At 38.2% G+C, this 25,510-nt stretch overlaps 1 long non-coding RNA gene across 2 annotated transcripts in view; it reads right to left on the bottom strand.

Moving 5' to 3' along the window:
• Positions 1–25,510, bottom strand: part of LOC144312239 (uncharacterized) — a 57,614-nt gene that overhangs the window by 10,645 nt on the left and 21,459 nt on the right. The window contains exon 3 of one of the 2 annotated variants that reach the window (XR_013377734.1): positions 12,935–13,384. The exons of the other annotated variant lie outside the window; for it this stretch is intronic. This is a non-coding gene — a long non-coding RNA (uncharacterized LOC144312239). Of the gene's footprint in view, positions 1–12,934; positions 13,385–25,510 lie in introns of those variants that run through there. 2 annotated transcript variants of the gene reach the window in all.

Raw genomic sequence — 25,510 nt, 5'->3', positions numbered from 1 at the left:
GAACCTACTTAAAAATTAAAAAAAAATTAAAATAAGTGAAAAAAGTAGTGTCTGGGTTCATTTTAGGTCATTGTTTCTCCATATATAATTTTTAAATAGGCTTGTCAATATCCTGACATCTTCACATTAGTAAATCTTTCAGTCTATTAACATAGCATCAGTCTCATGATGTCTGGGTGGTTCAGTGGTTGAGCATCTGCCTTTGGCTCAGGGTGTGATCCTGAGATTGAGTCCACATCAGCCTCCCTGCAGGGAGCCTGCTTCTCCCTCTACCTATGTCCCTGCCTCTCTCTCTCTGTCTCTCTTGAATAAATAAATAAAATCTTAAAAACAAAACAAACCAAAAAAACCCATAGTAACAGTGTCTAAGTTCTCTTTGCACCTTTTATTTAATGTTTTAGTTTTAATTTTTTCTCTTTAAAGAAGTTGCTCTCTTTGTTAGATTTAGTCCTAGGCACCTTACATTTTACAATAATGTTTCTGTAAAATTTCATATACATGAGTATATGAGCATACTCATAATGTATGGCTTGATGAATTAACACAGAATACACTCGAGTGAACATTAACCAAATCTAGAACTTGAACATTACCAGCACACCTCCGCCAGAAGTTTCCTTTGTATTTCCTCCAGTCACTAACTACACTCTGCCCAAAAGGAGCTATACTTTTCACTTCTAATTTAATGTAGCTCAATTTTTCAATGCTTTCATTGTAATGAATGACTTCTGTTTCCTGATTAAGAAATCCACCCCTCCAGTTTATTAAGATATTCTTTCATATTATTATATTTGAGACACTTCCATGGTGACTTCTTTTGGGCTCATAATTTATGTGAATGTATTTGCTTCATCTTCAAAATTTAGGGGTATTTTAGTTTTTATTATTGATTTCTGGTCTAATCCTACCACAATCAAAGAGCATGTTCTCTCTGTTTTCAATCCTGGCACATTTGTAGACACTTGCTTTATGGCCTGGCCTAGCCTGTGGTCAACAAAGTTATATTCCAACATACGCCTGGAAAAATGTGAATTCTAACATCACTGTTGGGTTGAGTGTTCTATATAATGCAATTTAGGGCAAATCTGTTAATCCCATTATTTAAGTCTTTTTTTTTTTTTAAGATTTTATTTATTTATTCATGAGAGACACAGGCAGAGGGAGAAGCAGGCTCCCTGCAGGGAGCCCGACAGGGGACTCGATCCCAGGTCTCCAGAATCATGCCCTGGGCTGAAGGCAGCACTAAACCACTGGGCCACCAGGGCTGCCCTAAATCTTCTTTATATTTAATGTTTTGTGTTTTTTTTCCTTTAACCTTTCCTTTCTTTTTCTTTCTTTCTTTCTTTCCTTTTCTTTTCTTTCTTTTCTTTCTTTCTTTCTTTCTTTCTTTCTTTCTTTCTTTCTTTCTTTCTTTCTTTCTTTTTCTTTCTTTCTTTCTTTCTTTCTTTCTTTCTTTCTTTCTTTCTTTCTTTCTTTCTTTCTTTCTTTCTTTCTTTCTTTCTTTCCTTCCTTCCTTCCTTCCTTCCTTCCTTCCGTAAGAATGCTTGAGATCTACTCAGCAACTTTCAAGTATACAATACAATATTGCTAACAACAGTCACTATGCTATATATTAGATCCTTGGAACTTATTCATTTTATAACTGAAAGTTTGTACTCTTTGACCTACATCTCTCCATTTCTCCCACTGTAAGCCTCTGGCAAACATCATTCTACTCTGCCTTTAGGAGTTTGATTTTTTAAGATTCTACATATAAGTGATACTGTATAGTATTTGTCTTTCTCTGGCTTATTTCCCTTAGCAAAATGCCCTCTAGTTTCATCCATGTTGTTGCAATAGTAGAATTTCTTTCTTTCTCATAGCTGAATAAGATTCTGTTGTATATACATGCCACATCTTCTTTATCCATTCATTTATCCATGGGCCTTAGGTTGTTTTCATATCTTAGCTATTGTGAGTAATCCTGCAGTAAACATGGGAGTACAGATATCTCTTGAGATACCGATTTCATTTCCTTTGAATATATACCCAGAAGGATTGTTGGATCATATGGTAGCTCTATTTTTAATTTTTTGAGGAACTGTTTTCCATAATGGCTGTACCAATTTACATTTCTAACCAACGTTGTACAGCAATGAATTTTTGACTGCTTATTTTTTATCACTTAGTGAAAGAAGTATGTAAATTTTCTCATTCTTCTTATGGACTTGGATATTTCTCTTTTTAGGTCTGTAAGTATTGTTTTATATATTTAAGAGACATATAGCCAAATGCAGTATACAGATCTTGTTTCTACTCTGATTGAAAAATATATGTTAAGACAACAAGGACATTGGAATACAGGCTATACATTGGATGATATTAAGGAACCATTGTTAAATTTGTTAAATATGGTTATATCTACTAGAAGTACAGGCTTTATAGAATTTGCTCATAGAGCAAATTGAAAAGACTGAGAAATATGTTTAAGATTTTTAAACCAAAGAACTCTTCTTACAAAGATACATTGAAGGATCCCTGGGTGGTTCAGTGGTTTGGCTCCTGCCTTCAGCCCAGGGTGTGATCCTGGAGACCCGGGATCCGGTCCTGCATCGGGCTCCTTCCATGGAGCCTGCTTCTCCCTCTGCCTCTCTCTCTCTCTCTCTGTCTCTCATGAATAAATGAATGAAATCTTAAAACAAAACAAAACAAAACAAAGATACATTGATAGGAATCAACTAAAAAGGCTGTGAGCCACACAATAAAAGAAAAGAATTGTGAGGACATTAAACTAGATGTGGCTTTTGTAGGCTGACGATGTTTTAGGTGAAATGGGAACTAATATTTTTCCTCTGTTCCGTGAGTTTGAAGCCACTCCAGAGAAGCATTTACAACATTTGTGCAGAAATACTAAAAAATACTATTTGCCAGTTGCCTGAGCACACCTCATTATAGTCCATATAATAAGTACTGACTTTTCCTATTTTCAGATGTGGAAACCAAGGTTGAGACTAAGATATTACAGCTTATATCTAGTGTAATGACAGCAGCAATGCTTTACTGAGGAAATATTGTGGGACAAGCAGGATGCCAAGTATTTTATCAACATGGATTGCAAAGAATGAGCTCACAAGGAAGGTCTGATTATATCCATTTGACAGATGTGAAAACTGAGTTTCTGAAAGCTTAAGTGACCTGCCCAAAGCTTTACTCTAAGTGTTGGGTAGCTAGGATTTATTCCTTGTTCAGTTTGGTTCCAAACCCTACAGTCTTTCTTGTGTATAAAAAAGCCATCGATTGCATGAGCTTCAGATTAAAATGATCATTCATTTAACTACATTCATATGAGGTTGTTTTAGAACATATTATTTTTAAAATGTTCTTTTTCATTTTCTTTGCTGTTTTCTCTCTTTGCCATTTAGTTTTGAAAAATTAAAAAAAGTAATGTTTGTTTGTATTGTTTTTTAAAAAAAGATCAAATAGTAAGATATAGGTAAAAGCCCCCCATATTCTTTCCAGAGATGACCCCTGATAAATTTCTTACATAGTCTTTTTTCAGAAGTTTCCTGCCTGTATTCAAGTATACACACATAGATTTTTTTAATGATTTCTCATAAACTCTACAATGATTGGATGTTCAATTTATGATGTGAAATTCTTTTCAAGGAGCATGCCTATCCTGTTTGCTTACTTGCAAACAGTTGTAATCATACAACTTGATATTTCTTTTTCCTTGAGGAAAAAGATGATAAAATACAGGGAATGTGTTAAAATGGGAATTTACTAACATGGATGGGCCTAGAGGATATAATGCTAAGCAAAAAAAGCTCAGAGAATGAAAAACACCATATGATTTCACTCATATGTGGAGTTTAAGAAACAAAACAAATAAACAAAGAGACAGACTAGAAACAAAGCAAAATAAAACAAAAAAAACACCCAGACTTTTTTTTTTTTTTTTTTTGAAGATTTTATTTATTCATGAGACACACAGAAAGAGAGGCAGAGACTAGGCAGAGGGGGAAGCAGGCTTCCTGTGGTGAGCCGAATGTGGGACTTGATCCCAGGACCCCAGGATCACGTCCTGAACCAAAGGCAGACGTTCAACCACTGAGCCACCCAGGTGCTCCCAAACCCAGACTCTTAAATACAGAGAACTAACTGGTGGTTGCCAGAGGGGAAGTGGGGGGATTGATGAAGTAGATAAAGGGGATTAAGTGTATGTTCATCTTGATGAGAACTGACAAATATATAGCACTGCTGAACCATTGTATTGCAGACCTGAAACTAATATAACATTGTATGTTAATTATACTTAAATAAAAAAAACAAAATATATAGTAAATATATAGTATACTAAAAGGGGGATTTGACTAAGGATTTATTGGAATGAGGGTAAAATTCCTCTAAGTGGAAGTGCTGACTTAAATAATATGCCTTTTAAATTTTGATATATATTGTCAAAATGCTCTCTAAATAGTTCTTTAAAAAAAAGATTTTATTTATTTGACAGAGAGAGAGAGAGAGCGAGAGAGAGCGTGCACAAACAGGGACAGAACAGGCAGAGGCAGAGGGAGCAGCAGGCTCCCTGCTGAGTAAGGAGCTCCAAGTGGGGCTGGATACCAGGACCCTGGGATCATGACCTGAGCCAAGCGAGACACTTAACCCCCTAAGCCACCCAAGTGCCCTTTAAAAAGTTCTTTAAATGTATAATCCCACAGGCTTATAGTACCCTCTCCACACACAAATTCCCATTGTGAAAGTTACTAATGTTCTACCTATGGAAAACATAATTTGTAAAGTGACATATCTTGTTCTTCATTTGCATTCTGAAATTATGACTGTGTTTAGCATCAGATATTTCTTTTACTTATGAATTGCCCATCTAAGAACTTGCCCCACCTTTCTTACCACAGCAGTCTGTAATGATTCCACCTCTGGGTCCCAGATGCTGTGGGACTATTATTTATGGCTCTATATTACTGGGTGTAAAAACTGTAAAATAAAAGTTTGTTGCTACTCGTTGTACAGTTGTGTTATATATTGGTCCTTAAGAACTGTCTTATGGGGGGGGGGGGGGGAAGAACTGTCTTATGGGATGACCAGAGAGGGGGTTAGAGAGTGTAGTAGATTGCCTGCAAAGATAACTGTCCCTCCCATCAAGCACTGAAGACTAGTTTACTTCCCCTTGACTCTAGCTGATCTGGGGTCTTGCTGTAACCTATAGAACACAGGGAAAGTAATTAGGCAGGAAGCTAGGCAGGAGCAACAGGGGCATGGACCTCCGAGGTGCTGATGGGGCACCCCAACCGAGGACCGCGGGGGACCCTCCCATTCCACCCATGGAGCGGCAGATTTGTGGTCATAGCATCCCAGCGGAAGAGTTAAGTTTGTTGTGCTTTTTGCAGTTCTGCAGAAAGCAGCCTCCTGTCCTTATTTGACCGATGTCTCTAGAATAGAAATAACGTTGCCTGTTTCCTACCCCTGCAGGGATTTTGAATGCATCTTGGGAAAGGACATGCGTAGTTGGCTAATTATTATATAATCCAGTCCTGTCATTCAAATGTTGCAACTCTAGGACCCACCCAAAAGAAAAAAAAAATGATAAAAGCCCACACCCTGAGTTTCTGGGGCCTTTGTCTCTCTTGACTGGCCGGCTCCTCCCTTGGAGTGTACCTTAATAGAACTTTGCTCTGCTTTACTTTCATTTCTCAGTCCTGTGATTCTTTACTGTGGCCACAAAGAGAACTAAGGCTTCTTCTTTCCTTTCCCATCTCACTCCCCCTAACAGAGGCGAGGCTGGACAGGTTGTCGCCCCAGCCCTTAAGAAGTCTGGTGGCTTCTGCTTTCACTTGTTTATGGGGGTAACATGAGTTGAACCATAATAGTACGAGAGAGTGAGAGAGAAAGAGAGAGACCCAGCCAGCTCCCAGCCATGCCAGTCACCTCTCTGGTGTGCCCGGCAAGGGGCTGAAGCCATCTGGGACACTCTGTGTCACACATAGCTTCCAGCTGACTGTGGGCATAGGAGGGATCCCAGTCAATACCATGACAAGAGGAAGAGCCATCAACTGAGCCCAGCTCACTCTCAGAATCATCAAAATAAAATAGGTAACTGAAATTACAATAGAGACTAAGAGAGCAACTGGAGACAGAAAATCGTGTGAAATACAAAATGAAAACCAATTGCCAAGGCTTCTCAGTGTAGGTAGACGGGGAAGGTCCCAGACCAACAGGAGAATACAAAACTCTGACCCGGAGTTAGGGTTCAATTGCTAGGACCCATATTCCAGGTCTATGTTTCCAAAGAAACTTTGTGTGATGATGGAAACATTCATCTGTGGCTGTTGGGCATATGAAATGTGGCTAGTGCCTCTGTGGAGCTGAATTTTAAATTTTATGTAATGTTAATTAATTACATTCAAATTTAAATAGCCCCATGTGGCTAGCGAATGCTGCTACTATATCATGCAACAGACTTCACTCTGATGAAGGGATAAAAATCAACAACTTGCCCCCAAATTGTGTCTTTTCATCTGCTTCCTTCTCGGAATTCTGACAGAAACCTTATTACTAAGACCTTGATCTGCTCAATTCCCAGAGAACTGCTTACAATGACCATATAATCTGTCAACATTTCCACTTGGAGAACCAAGAATCAGAAGTGGGTTTCCCCTGGTTGCAGTTTCTGAGTAAGCAGAGGTGAGGCTGGGAATTACAGCTTAAAAAAATGTCTTTGCCTTTTATTCTATGTCTATAAATAGTTTGAGGTGAAAGCACCTATTATAAAGGACATTTCTAAGAACTTTAATTAAGGTATTGAAATTCAAACTCAAACTTCTATAGATGATTGCTATGTTTCCCAAACTTCTTTCCATATAGAAATATTTCATGTGTATGACTTCTATTAACCTCTTGCAAAAGCAATAGGACACATTTTGGGAATGCTTTTTTAGAAAACTGCAGAATTTTTATTAAACTGGGCTAAATGTCATTATGAAATATTGAACACTTCAACCATGAATACTACATGATAACTTTCCAAAATCAATTCCATTTCCTTAATTAGAAAATTAATCATTTGAGATTATTAAACAAATATGAGGCAGGATTAAAATGATGATTTTCATTTCCTTATGGGTTAATTTTTAAATATTTAACAAAACTAGGATAATAGTCTTCTCAGAGAAGGCAAGATTTTAGCCGATATTTGATTTAATTATATGGTAACTAGACTCCAAATTTTTAAAATTGTTTTTTAACATTCCTACCTCCTGAAGGCAATATTGACATTCACATGAACAAAATCATCCTTCTTTTATACCCACCACCTGGCAATCAGCCATGATTTTTCAAAGAGCCAAGGACAAACAATTATTTCAAGGACACTTTTTTGCTAGAGAGAAGTTCTTACTTTTTTTTTTTTAATTTTTATTTATTTATGATAGTCACAGAGAGAGAGAGAGAGAGAGAGAGAGAGAGAGGCAGAGACACAGGCAGAGGGAGAAGCAGGCTCCATGCACGGGGAGCCCGACGTGGGATTCGATCCCGGGTCTCCAGGATCGCGCCCTGGGCCAAAGGCAGGCGCCAAACCGCTGCGCCACCCAGGGATCCCAAATTCTTACTTTCTTAAAGAGAGAATAGAATTTGTTCCAGAGTTCCGTGGATTGTCAGATTAAGGCCCTCCACTCCAAATTCCTATTCATGTGAATTTTACTGTTGGTAGCAATCCTCACAGATCATCTTTCTCAATGGTTCTCATGTTGGCTGCATATTAGAATGGGGTGGGGGTGGGAGCTTTTAAAAAATACAGATTTCTGGGCCCTACTTCAGACTGATCTCAGCAGGAGGCAGGGTAGGGGTGAGAAGGAGTAAGCATAGATATCCCTAAAGCCACTTGGGAGATTTTAATGATTATTACCCTACTGAGTTAGTACATCCTGCTACTTAACAGACATAGGGACTGAGGACCAGCCAGGTAAGTGGGATGTCACCTTTTTGTTTCTTACTTATGAGGACATTAGGACTGAAGCAGCCTGAAGTGGTGGCTTTCCAGCTTGTACTTGAGTCACCAGGGTTTCCAGTGGATGTCTTCAGTGCCACCTCAGGGGTTAAAAGGGGAGAGTGGGGGAAGGGGCTAATCTTCCACTGGAACACCCCTCCTAGTTGTTTGTATATTGAGGTCCTTCATATTTTGTATGGAGAGTTCCACTGCTAAAGTATGCCAAGTCTGAAATATCGCCCCTCAAAAAATATGAACATCATGTGTCCACTTCTGAGATGTTTATCAAAACCTCTTGGGAGCCAGACACCAGTTCAACTATTAATGAAATGTAAAAGCACTTACAAGAACAGAGGACTGACATTTTCCCCCCAAGTGTTTGATGAGCTCTAAAGGGCTTCTAAGCTCAAATATTTGCACCTATGAAAAATATGTGTCAGGATACAAGTGCACATTTTTAAGATGTATTTCATTTTTCTGTAACTAACTTAATTTCTATTTTTATGTACTATTATCCTGATAATCCAATGCAGTCTGCCCATGCCCATGGTTGTGTCTAATCCAGGGGATGTAATGAATTCCAAGGCATCTGGTCCCTGGTCCTTTTCTGTCCCGGGACAGAAATATCTGAAATATCCTCTTTCCTACCTGGCCTCAGATCATGGGTACATGTGGAGCCTGTTTCTTCCTGACAACAAAGTCACTTAGGTCCAGCTCTCTCTGTCAACAGCTTTTGCCCATACTTGGTCTCTCAGGAAAGCATTCTACTGCTTTCCAAGCTCTCCTGGGTTTGGGGGGACCATGTGAACAGTCTTAGGCTCCACTGTGCAGAGACTCCTCCCCCATTATCTCCTCTCTTGTTTCTCCACCACGATGCTAAAAGGGCACCCATCAGGCTTGCTGCCTTTCCTGGCTCCAGGAGGAGCAGCCCCAGCAGTGGGGACCAAGGCCCAGGCTCCCTCTCCAGAAAATAACAGTGTCTAAGTGTGCTCTGATTCTTCTTTCTTATGGACACGGAAGCTGAAAGGATGGGAAATATTGTCTTGACCTGAGGGTATTTTCTTTGTTACTCTGTTCTGGAGTCTTCAAAATCCAGGGTCTTGCAACTCAAAACACCTTTTCTTTCAAGGCAATTATTTTTGCTATCATTCCAAAGGCCTACTTTAATACCCAAGCACAGAGAATCGCCTACTTGTGCTTCCTTTCTCTTGTGTCAGCTTTTCCAAGAAGCTGTCTCAGTGGCAGTGAGGAGAGTCACAAGAGGCAAAGGAGGATGGTGGGGGTGGGGTGGGGGGAGAGGACACACACATCAGTTAATACCTCAATATCGAATCTTTCTACACATGCATAAAGGGGAAACGGTGATCGGATTTTGATCAATTTCTTGACCTCCCTTCAACGCTCATCACTGTTTCATACTTTTACCCTGGCTACATATATTCTCTAGTGTCTAGCAATAGGAATTCATAATATAAATCACAGAATTTCCATATGATACATGACTACGCTGTCATTTATTATCATATTAAATTGATACTAAAGGACTTGAATAAAATATTTTGATTCTGGACATTGGAAATGTTAATGTGCCCACCTGATCACTCTTGGTTGTAAGGGAAACCGCCCCACCTGCTCCTCCTGTCGCAGGAGGGTGGGGATGAGGCTTGCTGGACCACGAGGTCCTGCCATTGATTGACTCAGGAGTGAGTAACAGATGGAAGAGTAAACAAACAGGAGACTTAACCAACAACCCACTATCTGTACAGACAGGCTTGATGGAAAAATGAGCAGGGCAAAATTTGAAATTTGTACTAAAAACCCAGAGATCATGAGACAGTAAGGGTGAGAGCTCAGTTACAAGGTCATAAGGTAAAATTGACACTGGAGGAGCCACGTGAGAAATAGGAAGCTGAAAGTATGAGGGAGCAGAAGTTAAGAACAAGTAGAGAGAGCGATAGAAGGCAGAGTGAAAAGACAGATGGAGGGAAGTCTTGGCAGCTGCCTCGGATGCAGACCCACACTCCAGCCTGTTCCACAAAGGGCTTGCCCTAACCCGACCAGACTCCTAGATTGCCAAGACAATTTCCTTGTCATTCTCTGTAAATCCTGTCAGTAAGCCCTTTGCATGGTCTGGCCTCAGGGGCTCCCTTTCTTGCAACTGTTACAAGAGTATATAGACTATGAGCCCAATTTTATATTTTTAATATGTACTTACATGTATGTGTGCATGTGAAGTAGAGTCACAAACTTACTAACAGTATTCTTAGATGTAACAAGGTCATGTGACCTCTTTATTTCTTCATTAATTGACCTACTTTGATTACCCAAAAGATACTAATCACTGGATGCCTCAGACCATTAAACTTGGCAATGTTCCTGTCTGCTGTGACATAACGGCTATGTCCAGTTTACATATTCATTTACAGTTCAATCCTCTAGGTTTTTGTTAAAGATATCTCTCATGTAGACAAAAATAACACATTTATAAAGTTATCTTTTTTTTTTATAAAGTTATCTAATGTACTCCTGTTTGTGATAGCAAAATTTTATCTGTGCCCATCCATAAGGAAGGAGTTGAATAAGTTTATGAAGCATCGTTACAATGAAATACTCTCCAAAAAAACAATGAGTACATTATACACTATATGGATTTGGAAATCCCACTAATGTATTTTGAATGAGAAAAAAATAGTTATGCTACCTTTGATTTAAGACAGTGAAAAATAGGATTAAGAATATATATTTACATTTGCTAGTAATAGCATTAACTCTGGAAAGATACACCAGAAGTCAACTAAAATAATGTCCTTTGGGAGGAGTGTTCTTGGGGGACTAGCAATGGGCTGTAGGGAAGCAGGACTTATTTCTGTAAATCTCTGTACATTGGTTCAGTTTATGTATCATATCATGTGAATATATTATAAAAATGAAGCATATTTTAAAAAGCAATTAACATTCAACCAATGATGGTGATCTAAATAGTATCTTTACCCTGCTAGGTAAAAAGGCTTGTCCTTCAGACTTACCCTAATTTTCTGTTTTGGGATAGATGAAGGTATCTCATGGTGGTGGAGTGAAGGGAACTTGGATGCCTGCCAGTGACCTCTCTTTTTTGCCTGGTCATGCTTTCCTTCCTGGCATCTGCAGCTGAAGTTGGCAACTGTTGTCCTCTACTGTCTGGTCTTTCTTAATGGGTCTGGCTGAGTGGTGCTACCAAGCTGACTTAGTCTTAGGATTTGTTGGTGCTCAAGGCTTCCTAGGTCTCACCCATATCTTCCATCTGGCTCTACTTTGGGTCTAATGCCATTGCCTCTGCTATAGGACCATCCTGCTCATGCCTGCTGACTTCTACAGAGCAATCTTAATGTTTGATCCTTATTCCCTACCTCATTTCCCACTTCCACTTTCAGGAAACCCTGGGACCAATCAGTGACACACAGGAATTAGAAGAGTTCTAATATAAAAAGTTCTAATATAAAAATACAGAAAGCTGTATTTCTGTCTATATCTACCATGGAGAGAACTTTCCAATTCACATTGATGTGGCCACCCCCCGCCAGAGTGTGGCTGGTATGTGAAAAACTTGCAAGGCTATCTCCCCCAGAGGCCCAAATTTGAATTTGTACAAACTTCTGTCCTTAGTATTCCCTTCCACTTTTCTTATATCACTGGCTTTGGCCCAGAGAAGGAAGTTTTGTTTTAAAATTTTTACTTTTAAAAGGAGCAAATGTTTTTTAGATGTCTATTTTCTGTTATGACTGGAGAGAACATGGGAGTTTGATGTATTATCCTTTGTACTCTCCTGAATTTTTTTTTTAACTTGAGGGGAAAAATTCATTTGAGCTTTAGATTTAATGATGTTTTGGGGCCATTTTAGAGCTATTTTTGAGGGGACAAACTGGGATTTGATTCAGGATTATGATTGATTTGTGAACTGCGCAGGTGAGATAGGGAGGGATTTATGAAATTAAAAATGGAAGATAACTTCCAACACACACACACTCACACACACACACACAGAGTACATCAGTCATTGGTTTTTGTTGTTGTTGTTGTTTTTTTCCTCCACTATCCAGAATATTGTTTCAAATCACTAGTTTATTTGGCTAGTTCAAATCCAGCCTAGGAAACAGATAAGACAGCTTACATGGCTCTTCCATAAATCTAGCTTTCCTCGGGCATCAAAATTTGGTTTTTGAAGTCCATTCATTTGGTTAAGAGAATGCTGACCTTCTTCCTTAGAAATACATTTTATTTAAGGAAAAAAATGTACTCAGAAAAATACTACCTCTTTGGAAATCTTGGCCTTCAGATCTTCAAATCTGCTTTCAGATTTCTTTTATATAGAAAATAACTTTTGGTTTTGTAAGCCACTGTAATTGGGTTTCTTTTAATACCAACCTGAAGCAGTCATAGGCAGGAATTTGTTCATTCATTTACTCATTTATTCAACAGATTATTATTGGGCATCCAGATTCCAGGAAGTGCACTAAGTACTGAGTATTCTGGGACCATATATTGGAATAATGAACATTTTAAAAGAATAGTAACAACAATTAACAATATTATGCTGGGTCCCTTTTCCACTTGCCCCTCTAAATCCACTCCTCGTGCATCCTGCTCTGTGCCCCTGCGGGGCTGACCCATGTGAATGTCATCACTGTGTATTCCCTAACTCTTTCACTCTAGTTGGGTTATTTTCCCCCAGTTCTTTCCCTGTGGGATTTCCATAAACTGGCTTCATCCATTTACTGAAAGTCACAGCTCCTGTCAGGCAGCCCTCTCCAACCATTCTCTCTGTCTTCAGGTTCTGACAACTGCTCCCTTTTCTTATTAGTTCAGGCCCCATTGTACTTAGCTCGGGTCTTACTACATTCTTCCCAGACATTTATGTGTGTGTGTTTTTTTTTTTTTTTAATTGGTGTTCAATTTACTAACATACAGAATATTTATAGAGTTCCTTTCCAAAACTCTTCTCAAACTAATCACCTGGAATGTGCCACCTGTTTCTTTTAGGGGAACCCTAATGACACAGCTCTCATTTATCAAGAACTTCTTTTGGGCTACACACTGCTTATGCCATTTCATTTGAATCTTGTCCACACTTAACCAAGTTAGGCTGATGAACAGAAGTTAACTATAACCACGTGGTTAAGTAGATTTTATTTTCCTAACCAGGAATCTTATAGAGATAGGTTTGCCCTTATAAAAAACAAAAACAGTATAATTGGCACTTAACATGGGTGTACCCCTCCATCTTGCTCCCCTCCTCAGCTTTTCTTTCTGTGCCTCTTGTCCACAGAATCAGGTGCTGCCTCTCGGGGTTCAAGGCTCCCTCCTCTGGTACCTGACTCTGGTCTGTCACACCAGCATTGCTCCTTGCTCCAGCCACAGTTACCTTCCCTATGAAAGGAGGGGCAAGTTATTAAGATAACAACACCACAGCACTTGCTGCTAAGTATTAATTACTCCCTCTCTGGGGGGCGGGTAGCAAGAACTCTTGTTGACCTAGTACCTTAATTTAAACAAGTGCTTAACCTGTACTAGTAGTTTTAGAGACTGCTGTGATGATTTAAAGACATGTTTTAGTGGTTATGTTATTATTGACCGCAGACCCAGTGGTACAGAGTGGTCTTACGCAAGGCATTAGAAAAACTCTCATATTTGGTTTTATGAAAAAATTCTGTGGCAGTTCTCCACCAGAGTAATTTGATTCCTGAAATCGTTTTCCCTCATGTGTCTTCACAAATTCTGAGTTACATATTCCACATGAGGAGAGGAATTCCCCAAGCAACACGTAGAATTAACAGAGGTAAGAAAGAAAATCATTTTTGGTGGTGGAACAATACTCCCTGTTACCTTTCATTTGAGTAGAAAAAGCCCAGCCAAGTCCATTTATCATTATCAAGGACAATAAGTAATTTCACTTCCTAAACACTTTCACATTCTCTTCCCACATTATAATACAATTTTTAAAAAGAGCTGTGTCCAAAAGTACATTCAGTATGTTTCCCTAGACAACAGACATTCTACATTGAGTATGTGTAGAATTCTAGTATTACTGGGAGGCAGGGGAAAAAGATTCAAATGATTTGAATTGTATAACAAAACCTGCATGCTGGGAACTCTTTGGGTCACAATTCCAAAAGCAGCCCTCCAAATATGCATGTCCTGTTTCCATTATCCAAACAATTTTGGAGTGGTTTAGTGTATCCTAACAGAAGCCTTGTTTATACAGAATGATAACGATGGCCAAGAATTCTGCCAAAAACATTTTGTAGCACAGGTATGAGGCTTGCCTGAAGTACAGAACTCAAAAAAATCCAGTAGTCATCTGGTTTAGCTTGGTTCATTTAATCCCAGTATAAAGTTTTCAAAAAAATGTGGAATCCCTTGCAATATTCCACATATGATGGTGGAGAGAAATGTACTACTCACTCCTATGAATTTTCCTTGACTACTGCAGTAATAAGATAGATACTAAAGACTAGAATAACTCTGACAGTTTTAAAACATGGGACAAATCATAAGACACTTTTAATCACAGGAAACCAAGGGTCGCTGGAGGGGTGCGGTGGGGGATGGGGTAACTGGGTGATGGGCATTAAGGAGGGCACGTGATGTAATGAGCACTGGGTGTTGTATAAGACTGATGAATCACTAACCTCTATCTCTGAAACCAATAATACATTATATGTTAATTAATTGAATTTAAATAAAATTTTAAAAAATTAAAAAATTCAGAAATAAAATTAAATAATAAAACATGGCTGCAAATTCTTTGATGCTCCTCCCATTGAGAGTTGGGAGCTTGGCCCTTCTCTTTGAATTTGAAAACCTAGTGACAATTTTGACCAAGAGAGTAGAGCAGAAGGAATGCTTTGTGATTTAGAAGTCTGGGTCATGGGATCCCTGGGTGGCGCAGCGGTTTGGCGCCTGCCTTTGGCCCAGGGCGCGATCCTGGAGACCCCGGATCGAATCCCACATCGGGCTCCCGGTGCGTGGAGCCTGCTTCTCCCTCTGCCTGTGTCTCTGCCTCTCTCTCTCTCTCTCTGTGACTATCATAAATAAATAAAAATTAAAAAAAAAAAAAAAAGAAGTCTGGGTCATAAAAGGCCATGTGGGCAAGCCTTGTTTGCTGGAACATTTTTCTTTTTCTTCTTCTTTTTATTAAATTTGTTTTCATTTAAGTTCGATTTGCCAACATATAGTATATACACCCAGTACTCATCCCATCAAGTGTCAAATTTGAGAGGGAGACAAACCGTGAGAGACTCCTAACTCTGGGAAATAAGCAAAGGGTTGCGGAAGGGGAGGTAAGCAGGGGGTTAGGGTAATTGGGTGATGGGCACTGAGGAGGGCACTTGGAACATTTTTCTTAGAGACTTGAACCTCTCTGTTAGAATCTGACATATTGAGTCTGCCATGCTGGGAAGGCCTGGAGTAGGCATTCCAGTTGATGGTCTCAGCTGAGTCCAGGCTCCCAGTCATCCATCCCTACCAAGGACACATGAATGAAAATGACTTGGACCTTCCAGCCCAGCCCACATTTTCCAGCTGAATACTATTAAGCAAACAGAAAATCCTCTAGGCAACCTCTGCCTGAAATCCTGAACCACAAAATTGTGAGATATTGTTTTAGCTACCAACATTTGGGGAGGTTTGTTTTATAGAAATAGATAACTAGAACCACTGCCTCCTAAGTTATCTTAGTCTTTGATCGGCATGCCACTATTAAGCAACCTAGCTCTATCTAATAGACAAGAATCTGAACCACAAAATCACACAGTAATGCAGTGCTGGAGCTTGATTTCAGTGATTACTGAGAACTATGTGTTCTTTCTTCACTATGACATCTTTTCATGCTTGTTATAAAATTTTCAAACTAGAATATTAAAAACAACCAAGTCCACTGGCTCTCAAATTGTGTTCTCTGGAACCATAGGGTTCCAAAAAAGGTGACTCAAGGATAGAATTGCCAAGCAAGGGAAGTTCTGGCTCTGTTTCAATCCACATTTGTTCTGCTTTTAGTAGCTGCATAAGACATTAATATTTCACTTAAGAGATCTTTTAAAAAATGTTTCATTACTAAAACAAAACTGTCAAACAAAAAAGTGTTCAAAACAGTGATCTCATCTGAAATTCTCATTTTATAATTAAAAAGCCAAGTCCTGTGACTACACTTACCATGGTGAACAGAGTAATTTATGTAATTGTTGAATCAATATGTTGCAGGCTTGAAATTAATACAACGTTGTATGTTAATTGTACTTCAATTTAAAAAAGCCACATCCTGAGAAACAAAGCATCTTATTCAGTATTATATCGAGTTATGGGCCAAATTCTGATTCCTATCACATTGATTTTACCATGATTACACAACTAGCCCGTGTCATGAATATTAGCCAGACCAAACATTAAGGTGAGTTAATTTATCCAATCAATATTTTACTGAACACTCGTCAGGTACCGGTTCCCAAAGCAGGTGGAGATGTGGTGTTGAACATTGGTGTACATGGTCATTGCTCCCATTGGTGTGACCACTTGACAGGAAATAATTATCAACCAGTAATCCACATGCTTCCTTTCTATAAATGGCTTTGGCGTCTGTCACAACCTTATTCATAACAAGAGCTATGAATAGGGAAATGTTAAAGTCATATCATTTAGTCTCTTGCTGAAGACAAATGTCAATTTGTAAGAGAAAGAGAAGGAAGGGTGCAGAAACTATAATATTCTAGAAATAGTAATAATTAGCTCCCAATTAAGCAGAGAGGGCCATGTGCATAAGAGTATAAGGCAGCCTGGAATTTTTAAGTTGTTATAAAATTATCAAAATGAATCTTCAGTAAGTTTTACGTACTTCTTTAAGTTGCTTATTCAATTTTGTTTGAGAACATCTCCTTAATTGTTCCAAGAATTTTTTCAAGTACTACATGATTCAGGGAGCATTTACATAATATGCTCTATAAATATTAAACTAAACTTAAGTAGGAATGTGAGACAGTTTTGAAAAAGAAATGGGCCACTTGAGAGGGTATCTGGACATGGGTAATCTCCAAGTACCTACAGGCATAGAGATAACATATCAAAATATCTCATCGAGTCATAAAAATTCAATCTCTTCAGGCAAACCAGTTATAGAACTTGTGAACCAAATAACTCTTTATGACTCAGATAACACCATGGACTCTTCACTTTTAAAGGTGCAAAAAGATGTTTTAAACTTTTTAATTTAAATTTAAATAGGCAAAGGTTCTGCCTGAACTCTTGAGAAAGTCTAGCTATAAGAACAATCTTTCCAACACATTCTCTTCTTTAAAAGACTCCAGCTTTGGCAAAATCATCTTCAGTTCATCTACAAATATTTTACTTTGCATAGTCCCAATTTAAACTGAAAGTATTTTTTCTTTTTTGGTAGAAAAAACTTATTTGTCTGGCATTGTCATCATGGGATACTGTGCTACTATAAACTAAAATTCCAGAAAGTGAACATATGTAGTTTGTACAAATTATTGATTTTCACATCTATAAAAAATAAACAAAAATATCTCTTACAAATTTATTTTATTCTTTTAAAAATTGCTATTTTATTTATTTTCATTGAGGTATAATTGACATATTATATTAGTTTCAGGTATACAACATAATGACTTGGTAGGTATATAAGTACCACATCTTTATCCATTTATCCATTTATGCACACTCAGGTCATTTTCATATCTTAGCTATTGTAAATAATGCTGCAATGAACACAGGCATCCATATGTCTTTTTGAATTAGTATTTTCTTTTTCTTTGAATAAATATCCAAAAGTGAAATTCCTGGATATGGTAGTTCCATTTTTAATTTTTTAAGGAACTTTCATACTATTTTTCATAGAGGCTGCACCAATTTACAGTCCAAACCAACAGTCACCAGGGTTCCCTTTCCTCCATATCCTTGTCAACTATTTCTTGTCTTTTTGATAATAACCATCGTAACAGGTGTGAAGTAATAACTCAGTGTGGTTTTGATTTGCATTTCCCCAATTAGGGATGTTGAGCATCTCTTCATCTGTCTATCTGTTGGTCACCAGTATGCCTTCTTTGGAAAAATGTCTATTCAGATCCTCTACCCATTTTTAAATTGAATTGCTTGGTATTTTTTTTTTTTACTATGGAGTTGTACAAGTTCTTTATATGTTTTGAATATTAACCCTTTATTAGATATATGATTTGCAAACTTTTTTCTATTCAGTAGATTGTCTTTTTTTTAATGATTTTATTTATTTATTCATAGAGACACACACACAGAGAGAGAGAGAGAGAGGCAGAGGCACAGGCAGAGGGAGAAGCAAGCTCCATGCAGGGAGCCTGATGTGGGACTCGATCCAGGGTCCCCAGGATCAAACCCGGGGCTGCAGGCAGCGTTAAACCGCTGTGCCACCGGGGCTGCCCAGTAGATTGTCTTTTTATTTTGTTGATGGCTTCCTTTGCTGTGAAGAACCCTTTTAGTTTGATATAGTCCCACTTATTTATTTTTGCTTTTTAAGTCAGATCCAAAAAATTATCACGAAGACTCATGTCAAGGGCTTTACACCTATGTTTTCTTCTAGAAGTTTTATGGCTCCAGGTCTTACATTCAATCCTTTACTTCAGTTTGAGTTAATTTTTGTGTACAGTATAACGGTCTAGTTTGATGCTTTTGCACATGCTGTTCAGCTTTCCCAACACCATTATTGGAGAAGCTGTCTTTTCCCCATTGCACATTCTTGACTTCTTCATTGTAAACTAATTGACCATATATGCATGGATTTCTCACCCTAATTTATGCTGATGATTACTTAATCTTTGGTGATTTGAATGAAATAACAAAGATTGAGCCTCAGCATCACATTGCAAATATTTATTCTCATTGTTTACGATAGCATAAATCATGAAAAATACGGGGTTGGGTCTCTAGTAATGCTTGAGCAAAACCTTGAAAATGCTTTTAAAATCAATCTTATATGTGAGTTTTTTACTCCCATTTGTTTAAAAATAAAAAATAAACCTCATACACATATATAAACACACACACACACACGCATAGTTACATATATTTATCTATCCCCCCAAATCACAGATTTTTGTGATTACAGCCTTTTTTCTTGAAGCTTTATATATCATGCTGTTAGTACAGAAACCCATCCCAAAGACAGTACTCAATAAATATTTGTTGACAGAGTAGATAATAAATAGTACTTTATATAGCATCTCACCTACATTGATTAACTTCGTCTTGTTTTTCACAGCAACCTTATGACAAAAGAAGGTCAACTTAAAAAATGAGGCTTAGAATATTTGTCACTTTTACAGTCATAGTATTATTATGTGGTGGAACCAGAACTGAACTTCTTTGACAGAGTCCTATCCCCTTTTCCATTCCTGGACCTAATTCTTCTCGTAGGAGGAAATAAAAGCTTTCAGGCTTTTTATTGTTATTGTTTTTATTCCAGCAAAATAAATCTGTGTTATATTTATTCTCTAGCACTTTTCTCATTTGTTTCACAATACTTACACAATCTGTAATTCCCCGTATATGTGCGTATTTGCTTGTTTATTGTCTGTGTCTCCTAACTGTAAGTTCTACATGAGCTGGGAGCTGGTCACTTTCATTACCCAGACCCCAACCCAGTGCCTTTTGCATAGAAGGCATAACATATGTTGACATAACAGAAATGTTTCCATTCTGTCTTCAGTCCCTAACTACAATAGTGTTAAGAAGCATGTTGATCGTGTGCGGCAGGTAGTGCTGAGGAGATGAGGTGTCACAGTTGGCACCACAACCAGGCACCTCAGATCCTATCTTGCAAACTGACTACACTCTCAAAGCCGAGTAACTGACATTAATTATCAAATATTAGCTTTCTGTCTCATTTGAATGTTGTTTTCCAAATGAGTCTGACATTTTGGTCTGTGACTGATTACCTACATAGGAAAAATAAAAGTTTAGAATCCTTATAACTTGCAGGACTTCCTTCGATTATTTTAAGTTTTATTTTTTTAATTTTAAAAATAAAACAAGTACCTGATACAAAACTCAAAGAAATACTATATTAAAAATAATTCTTCCACAAATCTGGTCCCATTTCCAGAGAAAATCTCTTGTGTAGTTCCTTGTAAATCCTTTCACAAAGGTGTGATTAATTTACTCCTGTATGTAGATACATGCATGTATGTGTGTCTGTGTGTGATCTTATAATTTATTACCCAAATCAAGAACACTTTTGAGGGTGAAAGAAGGTGCTATTAATAATCATGTAGGGACAGCAAGCACAAACCAAGATTGTCCTTAGCAAACCTCAACAACATGTTTACCCAACCTTGAAGTGCTACCCTAACCTTGGTAGTGTCTGCATCAGGATCGTGCCCGTTAAGGGCCTGGTTTGCTGACCTGTCCAGATGTTCTGTCCTTTTGCTTTAGAGCTTGGTCTGTGATGAAGATTTTTCTGGTCCGTAGGGAAAAAAGAATTAAAATCCAATTTTGAGATTTGTTTTAAAGCTAAATTGATTCAATTTAAAATTTTACATCATATTCTGAGATTATGCTCTTCCCACTCTTTTTAGTACTTAAATGTCATTTCAAGTGTGTGATGGAAGACATCATTTTTTCTTCAAATTTTTTTGATGTCAGTTATAGTTTGGAATTCAGTTACAAGGAACAATAACCCATTAAAATAGGTCTAGCAAAAGACTGGCAGTAGGTAGTCATGAGCCCCTATGAAGGTTCAGTGGTGTCACCAAAGACTCAGGCTCCTTCTAAAGCTCTGCTCCTCCATCCTTAGCATGATACTTCCTCAATTCATGATAGGCAAGGCAATTCAAGGCATCACATTCAAGTTCCAAGCAGAAAAGTAAAGGGAAGGGGACTTATTCATAATGCTTAGTTGACTAAGAATTTGGCAGAAGGAGCCCTCCCTAGTAGATGTCCTTTTATATTTCATTAGACAGAACTGGGTCATGTAATGCCCTTCAGACGACTCACTGACCAGGGGACATCACAGCTGGAGAGCTGTTTCAAAACAAATCCCTATCATGTGATACCTCTGCTCTAACCTTCAGTGGACTCTCCGTTGTGCTTGGGGTAAAAGCCAAAGTCCACCCTGGCTCTATACCATCCAACCTTCACCAGTGTATTCCCTGTTGATCTTTCCCTCACTCATTCTCACCCTCATTCATCCTATTCCAAACACCCTGCCTGGCCACTTTGCTGTTCTTTGAATGCACCCAGCATGCCTCCTCCTAAAGGCTTCTATGCTTGAAGCGACCTCTGCTTCCAGATGCCAGGGTGACTCACTCCCCTTTCACTGAGGCTGTCTCTAGCCATGTAAAGAAACCACCATCCTCCACCTTGGCCTGCCCCTTCCTACCTCATTGTGCTCAATTTTTCTCCCTAGCTCACCATCTGGCATACTGTATTTGCTTATGTATATAGTTAACTGTTTCCTCTCACTAGAATATAAGCTTCTCAAGGGCAGGGGCTTGGTCTGTTTTGTTCACTGCTGTATCCCTAATGCTTAGGATGGTGCCTGACTCATAGTAGATGTTTGATGACACATAGAATCAATGGATCAATGAATCCATTGGTCTTGAGTCTCATGATTTACCCTTAGGCTAGAAGTAAAGGCCTACCCTTCCTATGTTCAAGAGATCTCCTCTCTAACTGAAGGAGTCTGACTCTTGGGATGGTAGAAAACGCTGACAGGTAGGTAACAGGCAGTGTCTGCTACAAGGCTCTTACTTAGGAAATTGAAGTATTGAAAACCAAATTTGGTTCCACTCTATCTATCTATCTATCTATCTATCTATTTATTTATATTTTTTTAAAAAATTAAATTTAAATTCAATTTGCCAACATATAGTGTAACACCCAGTGCTCATCCCACTAAGTGCCCTCCTTAATGCCTGTGACCTAGTCTATTTAAAAACAAACACCAAAACTATAGTATCTAGAAATCTTCCTGGGCACTGACACTATTGCCTTCCCCTAGCTTGCTTCTGCTCTGCCCCACCTACAGAGCTGCTGACTTTAATCCTCACCCCTGCTGGGTTGGGTGACCCTTCTGGGACACTTCTTAGCTGTCCACCTTCTCTTCCTTAAACCCTGACAGTCTCCACTTCCCAGGGCTGCCCTGTGGGTAGCTCTTTTCTCCACTCTCTAATCCCCCCAGCTGTTGAAAATGAGACCCAAACAAATAAACCACTGTTGTTTTTTTTTAACTATACATTTCTAAGAAGCCAACCAACACTAAACTCTAATAACTACATCACTCAAGATTGAAACAAAATCTATTAGATACATCAAAACAAAATATACTAGAAGCCATGTATGAAATGTTTTATTGCATGTGTCTTCAGAATTTCCGAAAGATAAAGTCTCACTCTACTTGTTACTAATTTGAATCAAGATTTTAGTCCTCAGTCATTGATCGCCTTTGGAAATGTAATTAGATTCAAAGTAACATTTTCCAAATTGTTGTTTTAACTCTCACAAATTGTTTCTTGCCTCTGAAGTTTACCTCTCTGCCTCCACTCCTCCCCACCCCAACCCAGATGTTACAAACTTGTGCGGGCAATCTAAGATTGTTTTTTTAGCAATATGATGACCAAATGTTAGGAAATTGGTAGCATTATGCCTAATTCTGTGTTGCACAATTCAGAGAGTGGATGTGTATCTACAATGTGTAAAATAGCCAGTGGGGTTGTGGGTGGGAGACAGGGGAAGGAAGGCAGATTCCCCCCCCATCTCTGGTGTGCACAGAACATCTGCTCCTTTATGTTAAATGGAAAATCAGGCTCATCACAGCACGATAAACCAACTTCTGAGGTATAATTGGGTATTTAATATTCAAAAGAAATAAAATGCTCTGTAAAAGCAATTTTCTCTTGGCAAGTGGGACTTCCCTTTTGAAATTTTGTATAAGATTAAATAACATTTATCACTATTTCGACACTGGATTTCAAAACAAACCTAAAAGTGTTTTATAGTGATTTGGTCTTAAGATGATAAAGAGACTGATGGCCCCGTTGAGGAGAAATGATGTGTAAATTTTCACAGAGTAAGGTGATGTCACCACCATTGAATGGAATGTCTCCAACCCCTTGGTCTATTTCCTACATGTATATGTAAACATGTGTGCTGAACATACATTCCATTTGGTTAAATATCCATACACTGCTGAAGAACTGATTGGGGCAATACTATCTGGGATTTATGGAATGACAGATCTTTTCTTTTCTTTTCTTTTCTTTTCTTTTCTTTTCTTTTCTTTTCTTTTCTTTTCTTTTCTTTTCTTTTTTCTTTTTTAAGTAGGCTTCACACTGGGTGTGGAGCCCAATGTGGGGCTTGAACTCACAACCCTGAGATCAAGAACTGAGTTGAGATCAAGAGTTGGACACTGGGGATGCCTGGGTGGCTCAATGGTTGAGCATCTGCCTTTGGCTCAGGTTGTGATCCTGCAGGTCTGGGGATTGAGTCCCGCATTGGGCTCCCCATAGGGAGCCTCCTTCTCCCTCTGCATGTGTCCCTGACTCTTTCTCTGTGTCTCTCATGAATAAATAAGTAAAATCTTAAAAACAAACAAAAAAAGAGTTGGACACGTAACTGACTGAGTCACCGGTCAACCCATGTCGCCCCATGGAGTTACAAATCTTAACAGAACTTCCCTTAATGGTGTGGAATTCAGAGGAAGGGAGATCCCTTTTGTTCAGAGTGGTAAATTAAGGTGAGTACTTTTATCCCAATATATATTAAATTGAAATAATTTTTCTTTCTTTGTGCTGGGTGTTCCACTTCACTGACTGCAGTAAGTTGAATATCCAGTTAGGTTAGCACCACCAAAGAACATTCTGTCTTCTAAATAAATACTTGGGTTCATCTACAAAAGGTTGAAACTTTCCAATAAAAGCAAATACAAAGACATACTTTAAATAAGCTGCATGAGCCCTCCCATAGTTTCCTATGTCAGACTCCCAGAGAAAGCCCATTATTCCTCCAAATGAGTTTTCTGATCACTTAAACAAATAGAGCGTTCAGTTCCTCTCATTACTTGTCATAATGAATATTCTTAAATTAATGTACCACACAGTTAATATGTATGACATTGTTGTTTTCTTACAGATTTGCTGTCAAACTTTGAAATAAACAGGTCCATAGTGAGAGAATAGATCTATATGGTTTCAAATATTTCCAAAGCTCATTTCTATTCCTTCCACTGTAATTTCTGAAAGAATAACAGAAGCATAATAAGGGCTTCCTTTCTTGAATATAACTTCCTGAATCTACTGAGAAATATAGGACACTAAAAACGCTAAGCCTCAAAACTGAAATCTTCCAGTATAGGACACTAAAAATGCTAAGCCTCAAAACTGAAATCTTCCAACATTTATCAACAAATATTAGCTTCTCCATCATGCTCAGAAGTGGCTTTAAATAGACATTAGAATTTTCCATTGCTATCAATGTGGTTTATAGAAGTGAAAAGATGGAAAAGAGATGAGAATCTCCTTCATTCCTAAAGGGCAAGATGCTTTCTTTAAATTTTTTTTTTTTTTGGCAAGATGCTTTCTAAGATGAAATTCAAGATGTGTATACATATAGGTCTATTCCAAGTAAATATGAACATTAGGACACATTTTGAAATATGTACATTTTTAAGAGGAGGACTTAAGTGAATGTGTATTTATTAAATAAAAGATACTAAGAGATAAAGTGATTTTTTAAAAGAAGTATAGGTGTTAAGTTCAGGATGATCAGTAGTCTGACACAGGTTATCCTCTCATGATAGGACGTGTCTCAGGGGAAATTTTCTCTCCTCAACTTTAACCTCCCTAGGTAAGGTCTGTTCCCTCACTTTCTCCATTTCATTTTCTGAACTTTACTGTACTATTCAGTGGGGGCTTCGTAATGCAGATTTTCACAATAATTATAGTAAATGAGTATGAATGGGTCCTAGAAGACTCAAAGGAAGATCAAGAGAGCTTTAGTCTTAAAAAGAAATGAGTATGGTCAAAACAACACAACTTAGGAAAGCACTAAATGAACTTGTAACTTTAAAAACATAGCTTTTTTGGTGAACTCACTGGGAGGAAAAAAAGAGCTAAATGTATCCCTAGAAAATGGGTTGTTAACTAAAAGGCAGTTAATTTTAGGGGAACATTTTCCAAACGTGATGACTCTGATTATTCAGTATTAAAATCAGGTCTTTTTTTGGCAATAATTAGAAAACTGGGTCAGTTGTCAATTTCACAATGGGTCAAAATTAAAAGGCCTCGCTTTTTGGCCTTTTTCATACCCATTGGAGATATTCATAACATAATAGAATAATCCATTTTAATCTGTACAGAATCTTGGAAAAGTCCTACTCTATCTACTCTCCCTGCTTCCCAACCCACTCCCTGTTTATCTCCTGATGAGAGAATAGAGAGGCCAGAGAGCTTGTGGAAGGCCACCAGCGGAGTTGGAAGTAGCCTAGGATCCAGCATAGGAACCAAGAGTTCACTTGCT

This window comes from Canis aureus, chromosome 4, assembly GCF_053574225.1.
Source record: "Canis aureus isolate CA01 chromosome 4, VMU_Caureus_v.1.0, whole genome shotgun sequence".
NCBI classification, from domain to species: domain Eukaryota; kingdom Metazoa; phylum Chordata; class Mammalia; order Carnivora; family Canidae; genus Canis; species Canis aureus.
Note: the sequence above shows the minus strand (reverse complement) of the source record. Positions and strands in the feature narration are given on the sequence as shown.